The following is a 13,785-nucleotide window of genomic DNA, read 5'->3' on the forward strand; positions in this document are numbered from 1 at the left end:
GAAGGAAGGAAGGAAGGAAGGAAGGAAGGAAGGAAGGAAGGAAGGAAGGAAGGAAGGAAGGAAGGAAGGAAGAAGGAAGAGAGGGATGGAGGGAGGGTAGGAATCACCTGCTAGTTTCATACAATGGAAAAGAGTAACTCAACAAACTCCTTTAGTCAGCATATCATCAAGTAATCTGAATATAAAAGCAGCTCTGAAAAAGACTGCTTATGCTTTAGCAATAATCTGCCTTTGCACTCCCCAGTCGCTATTCTCCCTTCTTTAGCAGGCATAGTTCCCCACTAGCCTCTTGTTCCTACATCTGTTCCATTTCCTCCATGAGTTTCCATTGACTTCCTATCCAGCAGCTCCTCTATTACCCAATTTTGTGGCCCTACCTTCATTTCTGTGAGTCAACTGCATCAGTAAATAATGCATGAGCAAGAAAAGGAGGCTGTATGTTTAAAGAACCCACTGTGATCCACTTGGCCCTGTTATGCCATACCCACACCATGCAGCCCTCCTGTTCCCCTCCTGTTCCCCTCCTAAGACACTACCCCAGGCACAGCACAACTGTGCTGCTGCTTGCCTCTAAGTGACCAAATGATTCCCACAGGCAGGAACAGTATAAACACCATTCAAACAGTGCAGATGGAGAGCACTCATCCTTTCTTGCAGTCACAGGTGCTTTCTACCTGCTCCCTTTCGAAATGCCACATTTCAATAATTCATATTTTTCCATGTTAGACTCTTCACCCAGCCAGAAACCCCAGGAATTTATAAATTAATGGCTAAATGCAACCTCAAGTAAGTGGGTTTCTGTAATGGCACAGGATGGTGAGATAAATTATATCCGATGCTGAGGCCTGGGGAGTGGGATGTGTGCTGATAAACCATTAGGTGACCATGGCGAACACCTTGCACCCCAAGCAGCCCGTAGAGTACAAGCCCATTGTGCAAAAAAGAGTAAAACAAAATAAAATAAATTGTCTTCTCTGTGTGTAATGCCTAGAGAATTACACACTGCTGTTCAGCACCTAAATTAGCAGTTCCCACTCTTTAAAATGAGCTCCATTTGTATTGATTTCCCTTCCTCCCCACTGCCCCTCGGAGCCAAAAGGAGGACGGAGGAAGGAGGCCATTAGAAACTGCAGAGCTCTGAGGCTGCTGGGAGGGAAGGGACCGGGGGGTTAGTGGGTCGCAGGTCCGGTCAGCAGCCTGGCGAATGAGGGAGCAGCTCCAGCAGCACTCAGACATGCAGCTGGAAAAGCCCTGCAGCACTCAGAAATTCTGCAGACACCGTGGAGGAAAGGCAGGAGGGAGCTCCAGCTATAGCACACCCTCTGCTTCTGTCTCTGGGGGGGAGGGAGCCTCTGTCCTACCTTTACACTCTCACATCCCACAAGCAATGCACATCCCAGGGATTGAGAATACCTGATTCATAGCAATTCTGGGGAAGAAGCATTTCTGCTATTAAGAAAAGAAAAATAAAACATGCAAACAGAAATTCTGCTCCGTATAAGAGAGCATAGCAGTTGCTCATGGCAGGTAACACATGCTCCAGAATGACTGCACAACTACTGGTAATTAATTTGTAGCATTTCTTTAGGCCACCATCAGTAATTTTCATGTTGGCATCAAACTACTGAATCTGGGATTTCTGTTAATGGTATCTTTTTGAATATGAAACACAGATGTGTACCACCCTGTTTGGAAATGCAGCAACCGTAGGCAGCACAGCCAGCACTGTCACAGAATCGAGCACCTTTCGGGAGTAATGAATAGCTTTTGAAAAATGTCATGTAAGCAAGGAACTGATTAAACTTCATGACAAAAAGGAGCATGGGCTGCTTTGGCTAATCACTGTTCTCTCTCTGCCCAAACCCAACTCCTTCTTTGGGCCAATGAAGATGTATCCGAACACATACTTGAAATTAAGGTGATCTAGTGCATAGCGGTAATTGCTTCCCCTCTCTTTCATCAAGCAGCTATGGATTAACTTGTTAATTCAAAAAGTAGTGCACTGAGCAGTCTTCTCTCTGCAAGGCTGATTTCGGAACGCTCAGAAATAGAACATTTGCTATCAAATCTTTAAGATTTGTGTTAAGTAAACGAGAAGCTGTGCAGGTGCTCCACGGCTTTCTGTTTTAACTTCCTGAGGGCCGTGGGTTGGATGTGACTAGGTCAATTCAACTATACATACATTCCCGGCTGTTTTTTTCCTCCAAGAACAAGAGATATGTATCTGGGAGAGAAAATTTACAAAACCACGTGGATTCACATACACACTATAAAAAGCAAAGGCAGAAATGACAACAGATGCGGATGCTATCAGAATTTAAGCCTGGATTCTATGTGTTTGCATTCCTCCATCAATACTTCGCAAGCCCCTATTGTAATTTTATTTCTTCTACATCTATGCAATGGGATAGGCAGAAAGTCATTTAGATGCCTCTACACTGCAGGTTCCTGCAGAGGTGTCTCATAGATTTAGGAGTATCCCTGTGCAAAAAGTTCCTTGTTAGCTAGAGAGGAAACACAAGCACAGAGCACATTTTCCTTCAGTAACACCTTTGTCCATACCACTGCTCTGTAATTCAGTTGTGCCTTCACATGGAATCATACAGTCATAGAATCACCAAGGATGGAAAAGACTTCCAAGAGCATCCAGTCCAACCCTCCACCTACCACCAATATCTCCCCACTAAACCATGTTGCTTAGTAGAGCATCTAAGTGTTTCTTGAAACCTCCAGGGACAGTGACTCAACCATCCCCCGTAAGACTTTTGTCCTATGAACTGTTGGGCTCAGACTGCTGATAGTCTGTTTGCTTTTAGTGAAGGAAAGGAGAGGTTTACCTGACTGGTGGCATCACTATAAGGTGTTTGGTTAAGAGCCTGTTTTGCCTTTAAAGAAGACTCACTGCTTCATAAATCTGTTCTTTCTCAGAGCATGTAATATTTTAAGGTGTAAAACAGAGTGCATGAGGATGCTATGAAAAGGTGTGTTTTTTTCTCATATCTGATTCAAGTAAACAAAATTACCTTCTCTATCTACCTCCAAATTTCAAGTACTAACACACCAAAGAACATAACCGTGAGCCTTTAGTGCGAGCTCACTCCCTTTCTCCTTTCCTTCCACCCCTAAATACAAGGCCAGGTATGTCCTAAAAAACTCCAAAGCCTCCCAGAGAATGTTATCCAATGCTTCACTATTACTACACTTTAAAAGCATACATTTTAATATATCTTGGTCTTCACCGCTGGAATTTTCTGAGATAAGAAGATTCAAGCATAACTGTGTGCTACACCTTACATTTTATGACATGACATGTTTAGAACTATATCACTTTTTGGCAGGGCTTTTCTTTTTTCATAAAGATTCACATGCTTATTTAATCACGGGATCATAGAATGGTTTGGTTTGGAAGGGACTTTTAAGATCATCCAGTTCCAACCCCCCTCTATAGGCAGGGACACCTCCCTCTAGGCCAGGTTGCTCACAGCCCCATCCAGCCTGGCCTTGAATGCCTCCAGGGACAGGGCACCCACAGTCTCACTGGGCAACCTGTTCCAGTGTCTCACCACCCTCACAGTAAAGAATTTCTTTCTAATATCTAGTCTAAATCTACCTTCTTCCAGTTTAAAACCATTTCCCCTCATCCTGTCACTACACAGCCTTATAAAAAGTCCATCCCCAGATTTCCTGTAGGCTCCCTTCAGGTACAGGTATTTAGGGTAAGCCTAGACTAAAGTTAATGGAAAGATGGTGCTTAATCAAAGACAGTGGTAGTTTAATGGTACTCAATTAATCGGCAATTTGAACCCATGAGATATTGAGAGCAGGGCAAGGCACTTAGATCAGCTAGAGGTTCAATATCAGCTTCATATTCAAATACATGAGGTAGAACAGTATTACATCAGTGACCAGTTAGTGTTTGTATGTTAGTATGCTAGAAGCAATGTCATCTCTGTAGTTCTAAACTTAAATGCACCATCAAGAATTCCTCCCTTCTTTCAGCATTAGCCAGTGGTGGAGGCTAAAGAGATCAGCACCAAAATGTTGCCCAGGAGATGAAGACTGCCCTTTGGCTGAGGGAGACATCTCAGCACCTTATCTGCAGGAGAACCTAAGTGAATTTCAAGCCATCATTGGTAACTGCATACACTGAGACAGAACTTAATTTCCCAGCCCCCTTTTTCATATATCTTGATTGTCTCCCCCATTTGTCTCTGGAAATTTCCGAATTCATCTCTTCAGCTTTATGAATCTGACCTCAGAGGGCAAGAAGATGAAACCTTGATGATCTAAGTTAACCCTTTCGATACTGCAGCTGCTGCTAGAAAGTAGAACAGATCTTGTCTCTAGAGTTGCCTCTTATTTTGTGATAGTTGTCTGGAATTTTTTTTTTAAAAAGAGAGAGAGAAAAGAGACTTCTATTAGAATCCAATTAAAAAATCACTTGTAGATTCAGTGCAAACAGGGAGATGACAGGGAAATGGTTAAGCAGATCAGTGCTGGCCACACAAATTGGAACCCTCTTACAATTTCTCCATGAATATTTAAAAATGAACATTTTCTCTGCACCTTCTCCCTGAAACATGTCCTGAGGGTTTCTAAGTGATTAAGAAACCAATGCCAGCTTTCTTCCCAAATAAGCAAGATCACTTACCTCAAAATTTAGCAAGTATAAAATCATCATCTACATCATTTAAGCGCATATTTCCATTTCTCGCTTTTTGCACCTTATTTTTTCTCTGCTAATCTCTTACTCTTTTGCAGAGCAAAAGCAATCAGATAACCAAAAACCTTGTTCTAAACCCTTTCCTTTGTCTTGCGCATCCATTCTCCCCAGCATGGTTTAGCATCCTGCTAAAAATTCTAATATGCCCTGATCTTTCCATTTCTAAATCTGATCCCAACTGGAAACAAAAGCAATTTTACAAATAATAGGAAAGACTGAGGTTGGGTGTGGAAAAGCTGAAATGGGCAAGGGGAAGATGTGATCTTCCTGTGATGCAAATAATGTTCTGCATTAAATGTGTAACCAAAAATAGAGCTCCCTGAGGTGTATTTGCTAGTTCAGACAAGAAGAAACATCTTTAGCATATAAACACAGAGTGCAGATTGAAATATTTGTCTGTGTGAAAATAACCAAGGATATAATTAGCATGGTTCTTGGGCTAAATTGTGTTTTTTCCCCAAATAGTTCAACTTGCTGCTCTTTGCACTGAAAATAATGGTTTACTGAGGTATTTGCACAAAGGTAGCACTGTGTACAGTCAACCAGAAAATGTAACTGGAAGAAATGTTAAACCTTTCAAATGTCCTAAGTGTACAGATGTAAGAAGGTTGCGGTAAATGCTGAAAATCAAGGCCAATTCTCCTCCCATGCAGTTTGCCTCTAATAATTCAGATGTCCAGAACGAGCACAGGAGTTGGGTATGAGGGCTGAGATTCACAAAGGGAGCAATGCTCACTAAACCTTGGCTCATTGTTTTAGCCCTTTGCTAGAGCTCCTGGCCTTTTAAAGTAAAAAATCAACTCTTTAATTTCATTAACTTTTAATAGACATTCTGCTTTGATCGACTCATTTAGGAAGGGAGCAGGTTTAATAAATAAACAGGGTTCGGTCTCACTAGGGCCAGTGCTCCTGCAGTCGGTGAATACAGATGAGCCACGCAGAGCTGCACGACTTGCTGGGCTGAAGCACTAAGAAAAGCAAGGTGGTGTGCTGGCACGGCTGCTTTGTGTGGGTCTGGAGGCAGACAGCTTCCAGAAGGTTATGTAGAGGTGCAAAATTCACAAGGTTATGTAGAGGTGCAAAATTTTTCTGTTTAACACAGGAATCTTGTAGGGAACTGTATGCGCATGCTCTCCTTCCACGTTGCAGAAATTTTTTACACTTTATATGTTTTTGCAGTTTTTTTTTTTCCTAAAAACAAGGTTAATGACTGTACACAGCAGTGAGGCTGCATTACTATTTCATATATTTGTATTAGATAGATGTAGTGTTCAGCCTGTCAGAGCAGATTGTGCATTCTGCATTATGGTAGAAAGGAAGCTTTTATCTTAACCATATTACAGCTAAAAATCAGTGTCTTCAAAGACAAGAGATAGATAATGAAGGACATAAATATTATTAAAACTATGTTTTAAAAGAGAACTGTAGTGCGGGTAGTGGTATTTAAATGAAAATATTTGCTGCTAGGTAAGCGTGTAGAGAAGGCTTGTATTGGTTTGCTATAACAGAGGTGGCTACTGCAGAGCTGATGGAATTTGCACCATTACAGCTGCGTGGTGCTGGTCACTGCCTGGGAGAGGGCTCTGCAAGAAAATGAGCCCTAAGCTGAGCAAGCACCAACAGTTCCCACGCTCGGCGCTCAGAATTTAGACTTCTTTTATTAAAAAATAAAAATAAAAAGTCTCTTCAAACTCACTTGGTTTTCCTCAGTGCATGTTCTCCACTCAGAATACACGTCCCATCATCTGTCTCACACCGAATTATATCCTGTGAGGTCGTCACCAAAATAAAACAGAAATGTGAAAGAGTAAATTCAGTTAACATGTAGTCAGCCCACTCATTATCAAGATGCCTGGATTCTGACACCGCATCAGTTTAATTCAGCTCCAGGTTAGATGCATGGACTTATCTGTGTGCCTTTATTTTAATTTAGATGTAGCCAGCATCCTTTGCTGAAAGAAACTCTTTTTGCAACATGTCAGCAGGAGACAATGTATTCAGCTCTGTAATTATGTACTTCGGTACAATCACATAGCATTATATACAAAATCACCCCACTGCTGAAAAAAAAAAAAAAAAAAAAAGCCTGAAATGCTAATTAGTTCACAAATTAACATTGATTTGATTTGATGTTGAATAAGGGTTTGCAGCTTATACTTATGAAGGAACTTCACTTTCAGGCATGCTCCGACACTCATGTTTTAAATAACACTGTGCAGCCTCTACCAGGTGCACAGGGCTTCATTATCTATGTATAAAGTGGTATGACTTGCTCAAAATAAAATCAGGCACAGAGACTCCAGCACAATGTCATCCAGCAATACAATACCCTTTGGGACTGAGCTACCGAGTCGAAGCAGTGTAACAATCATCTGTCTCTGTGCTGCATCATGTTGGGGAAAAGTGAGCAGATCGCATTTCCAGCATCGTGCCCTTTTCTGTCGCTGATGTCAGCACTGACAGGTGAAAATCAAAATAGTAATGCAAATTCTAATACCATTTTGAACTCCTAAGGCATCTGCATGGAAATAACTCGGCTTTCAAAGAGCTCTGGTGGTTTCAGTCCCAAACCAGTCCCAATGAAAGCAGGGAAATAACACTCTTCCCATTCCGTCCTAATTCTGTTCATTTGAGGAGTGTTTTGACATTGACTGAAACAGAGCAATGGCTTCACCTGGGGAAAATGAGAGAGAGGGGAGTTCAAAGGAGAATTTTTAAAGGGAGCTACTCAGGCTGGGACAGAGAATATGAACATTAAAGCAGCTGCTCCAGCATTGGAACAGCGGCAGTGCTGAGGATTTCAGCTCCCGCTGCTGGAGCTGTGAATCCAGCCATGCACACAGGTCACCTCCTCTCCAAAAGGGGCTGTGAGAGGAGTTAATGGGGCTGGCAGCTGCCAGTCCTTCAGTCCTGCTAGCACCAAGTGCAGGAGTGCCCCTTTGGATCCAGTGCGCTCGAGCACTGCAAGTGAAGTCAAGCAGGTTGTGAGCAGCTCATTTAGTGGGTGGCCATGGTTTAACAAGAAGAACAAGCTCTGATCCAGGAAGGGGCAAGCTTTAAGAAGAACTGCTTTCCATCAATGGGGAAGCAAGATCCCTTAGTGTGCTGGTTGCCACAATTGCTCTGGCTACTTACAGGGAAAATATTTCAAGAGAAAAACAAGCTGAAGCACAGGAGAAACACCTCTATGCATTGGCCATGCCTGTGCTGCCAGAGGAGCACTCCTGAGTCTTGTAGAGATGGTGGAGCACACAGCGGGTGCCACTGTCCTTCTCATCTGCTCTGCATTGCAAACTGGGTGCTGCCGCTGCAGGTGTGCCTGGCAGCAGAGCAGGTCCCTGTGACAAAACATTCTGAAGTTGGTTTCTTAAAGGTGGTGGCCAGGGAAGGCCAAGTCAATGGGATGTGAAGACAGCAGTAAAAACAGTGCAGCTGATGGAATTGTTCACTCTGGTGAAGGGCGGGCTGCTTTGCCAGTCTGTGGCAGGGGCAGAAGATGCTATGGCTGCTGGCATGGAGGCTGACAGTCAAAGACAGAGCTGAGAAAAGCAGTATCAACTGGTTTGAAAAGTTCCAGCTTCCAGTACAACTAGAGATAGAGATAGAGAAAATACTTGAGATTACCTTGGTAGGGGAGTGAGAAATTAATGTGTTTATCTTCTGGATCAAAGAATGCACATAGCTGCAGAGGAGCAAAAGAATATAACTCATTATTAATTTCTATGATTCCAGGATCTCCTTATTTTCTCTGCAGGCTTGTGTTAGTATTTTCATTATCTTGTTTTCTGCAGCTTGTAAGCACGAACACCTATAAGCCTATCCCTTAATATTCAGGTCCAAATCCAAAGCTATAACAGTAACCAAAACAGCCTGCAGACAGAAGTTTTGACAAGCACCAGGGAGCGGGGAGCTAGAAAAGCTCCATGTCCAAGAGGCATGAACCACAGAGTAAGGAATGCACTCATGACATGACAGTAGAGACACAATGCTTTCCTTTCTCAGCACTACAGAGAAGACCCATGAATCCAAGAGGATCAGTAGCAAGCTTTCTTATAATTATGGTCTTCCCCAAAGTCTTAGGGGTGCAAGGTTTGTGTTTTCACGGCTTGAAAAGGCTCAGACATTCTGTAGCTTGGGCACAGAGAACAAGGACCATCCACTGACCTGCAAGCCTCATCCCTTCTATTTCTTACCCACCTCAGTGCTCCTTCCACAACACATGTAGCTCTGTGGAAAACATGAGATTTTGTAGAGAAGTAAAAGAAATAAAATACAGCTTTATAAGAGTATGTAATGAAATCATATGACTTCCAACCAACGCTGTATCTAAACACAACGTTCTTGGTGTAAATCCTATTTGAAAACATGCTCTCTAATTTCTTTATTCAAACATGACACTTATTAAGAAAACACGGACTGGGTCGAAAACTACTTTCAGTACAACAGAGCAAATGTTTAGATGAGGACAACAGAATTCAGAGATTAATTTGTACTTGCCGGGATGGCAATCTAGATGCAAAATAAGCCTGACATTTTTGTTAATCACAGCTGAGGATTAATTTTATTAAACAATTTCACAGTTTTCCAGTTCGCTGAGTGCATTTTTTTCTGATAACTCCCCAAGAAGGAAAGTATTTTGTATCCAGCAACTTACACCAATACATCGCTTCATTCGAGCAGCACTTGACCTGCATTGCACTTGCTCTCTTACAGTTCCATTTTTTTAACAGATTTGGTTTGAACTCATTGGCATTACTTAACCTAGAAATCTATTCAGTTCACTTATACTGTTATGCACATAAGGTAATTGTTGAGTGTCACAAATGAATATCTACCAGAGATACCCAAAAAAAGTAAATAGAGGAGAGGAAGTCATTATTAAAAAGGTTAATTTTCTCAAATGCTGCTATCAGTTTGAATAGATAAACTCAGGACCTCTTGGTTGTTCCTTTTATGCAAAAACGTCAGCTTCCATAGATTGTTGCCCTTTATGCCCCATACTAAACATGCTACAATTGCATTATCATAAAACATTATGTAAAATAAAGTGGGATTAACTTTCAATTATTTGGGTCAAAATTTATTCCAAATTGAAACCCATTCCCCTGCAGCAAATCGGGTCAAAGAATAAGAGCTCTCAAATGCAGGATTTGAGACCTTGGGCTGACCCACAGTCAGTGTCTTCTCAATGTGTGGCCTGCACCCATGGCTTACAGATGGCTCAGCCCATGTCAGGCTGGCTGTCACCTTAATGCACACACAACCTCTTGCCCTGAGATAATTTCACATCTCTCAACCATTTTCAACACAAAGCGGCTCCATACCAACGGGAGGAACTGGAAGGCATCTGATTTTTTCATTCAACACACACTACATATAATTGCTAATGCAGTAATAGCTGTTGCGTTAATAAACCGGACCAAATTACTAGGGAAACCTTTTCATTCTCTTCTCCCTAACCTTGCTGCAACGAGTCACTCCTCTGAGAGTGATCTACAGTTGTATTTTCTGCCAATAGACTCAGCCAGGACTGCAAAAGCTGTTATTTACTGGATGGTCACTGGAGATTTAAAAGTGAAGTAACCTTGGCTCTGATTCTGTATGTGCAGCACGGCTAGATTTACACCCAAGTAAACAATACACCAACCAGTGAGAATGATTTCCAATACAGAATAACAAAGTTGGCATCAAAATATACATACATCTGGCAAAGAGCAAACATGCATGATCCCAGTCGTGCTGGAAAAACAGCAATCTGAGTCGTCACCCGCAGCACTGAGCTCTCCTCTGAGATGAAGGAGTAACAACAAGCTGAGAGCAGTATGTCAGAGTTTCTATTGAAGCAGAGTTACTATCTGAAGGGGAACACACTCCGTCCTCGGAACAGCACTGTCTGTACAGCATGGGATCAAATCCTGCTCGTCAGAATTCAGTGAAAGCAGTGGGAGCTGCGCAAAGGCAGCTCACAAAGTAATTCATGCACTGGAAGTCAGCTCCTTTTGTCCCCAGTGCACATAGCAAATAATGAAAGCAGGGTGGGGGAAAGGTTGCATTTTCTTCTAGCAGATGCTGAACTGAACCCAGCTCTCCTCAGACAACGGCTAAGCATTTTTAGAATGTCAGTTCCCACAAACTGGGAGGCAAGAAGGAGAAGCAGAGGTGTTACTGTGCTCAGAATTTCAATCCTTCATGGGCCAGTGGAGAAGAGTCCCGACACATATCATCCTCTGGTTTAACTTGTGATCCTGGGATAAGGGCAATACATCAGCAATTCTGTTTAAATTACTGGTGGACAGTCACCCACACAAGTGCCCTCTGCTTACAGGGAAAAGCAGCAGGACACCTCTGAGCTAGCAGATGACAGAACAGCTGCCTTTAATTCCTGCAGAAGGGGCTCTTCCCAAATTGGAAGGAGGTCAGCCATGGGATAGAGCACAAAAGAGCTTGTATTCACACAGCTGTGGCCCCCAGGGCACCAGGTGCCTTAACCTTTGCAGGTGCACTTCTCTGTTAATCAGAAGTTTCATGATAAACCCAATTTTGAAGAAGAATTAAAGCAGTCTGGTATTTGTGTAAGGAGCTTGGTCGTGTCAGTGCAGCTGCATCACCCTTCTGTCCTCCGACTGGCACTCTGCATATGAAGCCCCAAGAAACCCTTCTTGAACTGCAGGATTAATAAGATTGCTGGCATTTTTAAATGTCAGTCAGTTTTTCCATAAGCTCTCTGTCTGTGGAAAAATGAGGGAGCCACAATCCGTAATTGTCCAGCAGGGGCAGCTCTTTTTAATGAAAATGCTGAGGATTCATTTAGAGGATGCTCTGGAACGGACGTCTCTCTTGCTGCTGGCTGGGGGTTGCCCCCAGAGCTCTCCTCCAGCAGCAGCAGGGATGTCAGCCGAGCTGGCTGATAAGATTAAATGCTATCTTCCTCCCAGGGCAGGCATCAGAACCCCCACCTCCCCGGGGAGACTCGGCAATGAGAGTGCAAGGATCTCCAGGGCTAAGGAAACAAGGAGGTCAGTGACTTCTCCCTGACAAATCTCTGCCTTGGAGGCAGCCCTACATGGATGCACTGCTGCCCCTTGTACTGGTGTTGCTCTGGCAGTGGAGGTGCTGAAGCAAATGTGCTTTTACTGCTTTCCCAAATACTGTGGGAATGGTAAAGAGAAAAGAGGAGAGTAAATTCTGCTGGATCTTTAAGTTTCAGCTTGGAATTCATGTACTGAGATTCTACATGCGATGCCACGGTGTTAGATGTACAGCTCCTCATCACTCTGATCAAATTGATTACTCTGAAACCCCCAACTGTTTTAGAGAATTCCAGCCATATTTAAAATATATATGTATTATCTGATAATTGCAAATGCTTTCTATTAGTTTTCTTGTGGAGTACTTGTGAAAGTGACACCACCAAAGGTCTCAAAGCAGCCTGTCAGATTACAGCTCGCTCCGGCAGGGAGACGCGTTAAGAAAATAATCTAACCTTTAAATTCCTCTTGTTCCTCTTGTTTTCACATTTCAAACACTCAGGAAGGAAGAAAAGCAGGCAAACAGCAAGAAACGGAGAGCATTGTTCCACCGTGTGTCCACATTCATGGCAAATACGGACATAGATTAATGAACTGAAAAAATGCTCCAAAAGAGTCGGGACTGTTAGAAGCAAATATGTATTCAAAGTCAGCTCAGGCTCTGCTGCTAATCCTACAGCCACAGGGGTCCCTACCTGAGTAGGGATATGCTGGTCTTGATTGCTCGTGTGACCTTTCTGCCTGCTCCAGTGCCACATGGTGAGCAGAACAAGCTGCTCTTGCGCTGCATGAAAGCTGCAGGGTTAACCCTGGAGGCAATCAACACATTTCATCCCTGGCACGGCTGCAGTAGAGTACATCACATGCCGCTGCTGGTTCTCAGGAAACTCTCCACAGTTCTTAATTTACATATGCACAGATTAATGACCCTTATAATTTTTATTCTGATAAATGGACGAGCTCTTGTAATACATGAAAATTTCAGTTTTCACATTCATTTCTGGCTTAAATCCTTCCAAATGAGCACAGAGAAGCAGCATGGCTGCATGTGTAAAAGAAACCACAGCCTTCAACCCTGGGCTCTCGGAAAAACCTGGGCAAGGGACAGAAATCAAATGGCCTCCCTTTGAGTTCCAGAGAAACTTTTAATCAAATCTGTGTTCGTTAATTAAGTTGACTGCTTTTAATATAAAACTCAATGGGAAAAGGAAATTTGACTCGGTGGTTACCGTAGTCACCTTCATGGGATCTGGCAAATCAACCTTGCTTGTGTTCTCACACCATGAACAAATTGTCTCCTACTCAGACTAACTCCTTGAGCATAATATTGGGGCCAACAAATTTTCTACAGAAATACAACTGAAGGAAGTCTACCCCGAGGACAGCTCTCCTTCACTTAGCTATGATAATTCTGCAACGCTTCATCTCTGCTGGGAGCTTAGTCCATGAAAGCTCTGTCCGTGTATGGGGAAAACAAAGATCTTCATCTCCTTTGTCAGATAGGATAAAAACTAAGTGTCCGTGTCTCATTTCATAAAGCCAATGCTTTTACTCTTTGCCTGTATATGTATGCAGAAAGAGGTTGTGCAAGGCTCCTACAACAGTGATGTTAGAGCTAGCTTGTTGCTATTCATTGCATTTTGAGCTTTTCCAGTATCCCCAGCAGCATCTCCCTGTTCAACTGACTGCTACAGCACCTAGAGAAAAGAGGAATACACAAAAAGCCCCGAAGGAAGCTGTTTAGAGACAAGACAAAGCAGAAAACATATAGAAAATACAAAACATTTCTGGTTTTCTATTTAGGAATACACTGTCCCTATTTACAGCCCGAGATTGCAGCAATGATTGCTAATAGGCTTCTGTGAAGAGTAAAAAATTACGTTGATTAGTTTCCAGCAGTGCCATTTGCCTTTTCAAAAGAGCCTGAAGTAAAATGAGTGTGAGAGCTTGACCATGCTGTGTGAAGAAAAGAAAGCAAATTCCACAGCACGCTGGGGAACCAGATACAAAACCAGTACCTGTGACAAGGGCACC

At 42.8% G+C, this 13,785-nt stretch overlaps 1 long non-coding RNA gene across 1 annotated transcript in view; it reads right to left on the bottom strand.

The window, feature by feature from the left end:
• LOC110402913 overlaps positions 1 to 6,657 on the bottom strand; it is a 24,797-nt gene extending 18,140 nt beyond the window's left edge. The window contains exon 1 of the long non-coding RNA XR_002441396.1: positions 6,420 to 6,657. This is a non-coding gene — a long non-coding RNA (uncharacterized LOC110402913). The remainder of the gene's footprint in view (positions 1 to 6,419) is intronic.

Source organism: Numida meleagris, chromosome 7 (assembly GCF_002078875.1).
Source record: "Numida meleagris isolate 19003 breed g44 Domestic line chromosome 7, NumMel1.0, whole genome shotgun sequence".
Lineage (NCBI taxonomy): Eukaryota > Metazoa > Chordata > Aves > Galliformes > Numididae > Numida > Numida meleagris.